Source organism: Fukomys damarensis, unplaced genomic scaffold, assembly GCF_012274545.1.
Source record: "Fukomys damarensis isolate Sample0158 unplaced genomic scaffold, DMR_v1.0_HiC HiC_scaffold_3, whole genome shotgun sequence".
NCBI classification, from domain to species: domain Eukaryota; kingdom Metazoa; phylum Chordata; class Mammalia; order Rodentia; family Bathyergidae; genus Fukomys; species Fukomys damarensis.
In genome coordinates, this window is record NW_022900915.1 from 29898707 (window position 1) to 29901200 (window position 2494).

Here is a 2494-nt window from a genome sequence, read left to right on the forward strand (position 1 = left end):
TTTTTTTTTTTTTTTTTTTTTTTTGGTACCAGGGATTGAACTCACCTCCTTATGCTTGTGAAGCAGGCAGCAGAAACACTGAGCTAAATCCTGGCCCAAAACTATAAATATTTGAAAGAAGGATTTGCCTCAGATATCAAGCCAAATTTACATGCCTCCCAATAGAGTTTCAGAGAAGCGTATTTAATGAGCAATATTATGATTATCTTTTTAAAATTATAAATAATGAAAAACATGGACTACTTAGTATATAAAATCATAGATATGTGAGATAATATAATTTGAACATACTTTCAATTTCATTTTTAAAGCTTTGTGGCAGACATATATAATAAGTACACTTATTCATACAGTGTGTTAAGCTCTAGTCAGAGTAATCAGCATATCTAGCACCTTAAACATTTTTCATTTCTTTGTGGTGAGAATATTCAAATCCCTCTCTTAGTTATTTTAAAATATATACTACATTAACTCCAGTCATCCTATTGTACAAAGAACACGTACATCCAAATGTGTTCCTCTTATGTAGCTATAATTTTGTGCTACTAAATCAGTACTTCCTCACACACCCAGCGCCCTGCCCTACCATTTGCAACCTCTGGAGACCAATGTTCTACTCTGTGCTTCCAGGAGAACACGTTTTTCAGAATTCTAAATTTCTGAGTACTGTCTTCAACTGTAAATAAAATATAAAACATGCAACATGTTTTTGTATCTCTAAATATACTGTGTACAACTTTTCATTAATAGTTTAATCTCACCTTATTTAAATAATTTAAGTCAATTATTCTGTTGTTTAAGTGGTTGAGATTTTACTTATCTCAATTTCATAAATGAAGTAATAGGCAAGAAATGCTAATTTCTTGCCCACCGCAATCCCATCTTCCAAGAAATTCCACTGTATGCAGACGTAGAAAGCAAGGACCACTTGATGGCCTGAGGTCTGACTCCCACATTAAATTTCTGGTGGCCTTCTCAACAGAGTGGAAGCCAACAGTGCAGAAGAAGTAGCCACAAAGACCACAAGCAGGAAAATAGACTGTGAAAATGGGTTGGAGATCTGAGGTGTGGAAGATGGGAGGGATGGAAAGTAAAAAGGATCAAGACGTGACATTTATATTTACCAACTCCCCATGGGGCATGTATATTATGTATTACACACATAAACTAATAAAAAAGGAATTTTTCTAATTTTTAAAAAGAAAAGGGAAACAGGAGCCAGGTAGAATGTACTAGAGGTAGATGTGCAGGGAAGGTTTTGCAGAGCATCACAATGGCCTTGGAAAGTGAATATTTAGTTTATTAGGTACATTGCTTATTCCAAGCTGCGATCATTTTCTCTGGGGTCCTCTTCATTCCTGTTTTCTTCACTTGGTGTCACTTTTCATGTCGGGATGTTTATAGGTGTTTCTTGTGAGAGGTATTTGAAAAGTGTAAGAATTATGTGTGCAACACTCACAGCTCTTCAGAGGAAAGATGCCATAAAATCTAATATATAAATAATAAATCAACTCAACAGATGTTGACTTTTTCTTGTCAGACAGCGACTTTAAACTCCTCATTCAGAATCTCTGACAGAATAAATAAACTAAAAGTGAAACTCAATTTGTCTACCTAACTCAAGGACAAAAGACAAAACCTTGGATTACACGGAATTATCTATATCCTATCAAATGAGATGGGACAAGAAGTATTATTCATATCTTCAAAGCAGATCTTACAAAAAAAGATACATTAGGGCTTTTTCAAGTTGAATACTGTATATTAAATGAAAATTAATAAAACCAAGTTATATCAGTCCCTTAATTATATTCCAAAAATAATTTAGCACACCTGTATTGAAGTAAACATTGAGTATTAACCAAGAATTATTAAAATTTAAACACCAATCGAACATTAACTTGCAATTTCTTAACTGGAAAAGCACTGTTTTTTGACATTAAAATCAGAATATCAGCCAAAAAGGATACATGATTTGTGTATTAAAAAATGGGATGTACCCTTCTGGGGTCACATGTTAAACACGTACAGTTATTGAAAGTAAATTTGTGGTGTTCTTTTACTATAATAAAGCAAGTATTTCTTAAAATTCTTGATTCCTGACAATATCATAATGTTATTAGACTATTATAAATTTTACCTATCAAAAATACTTTGAACAATTAGTTTGAAACTATAGCCAACAGGGGACCTGCTAGGTATTCAGAACTGAGACTACACCCAGATCTAGCAAATCAAAACCTGAGTTTGGATAAAACTGCAAGTGTTTTATATGCACAGTGCAGTTTTGAAAGCAATACTTTGATCACTTCCTAGTATATAACACCTTCTGAATATGTGAATATCCTTTTAGTGTTTCATTTTATTTATTCATAATTTAAAAATATTTCATCAAACATATTTTCCCCAAAATGTATTACATGGACTTCATTTAGTGAGTGAAAATGATTATTTCTGTGGGTCAAATTTCCTAGTAGGGAATATATATATATAT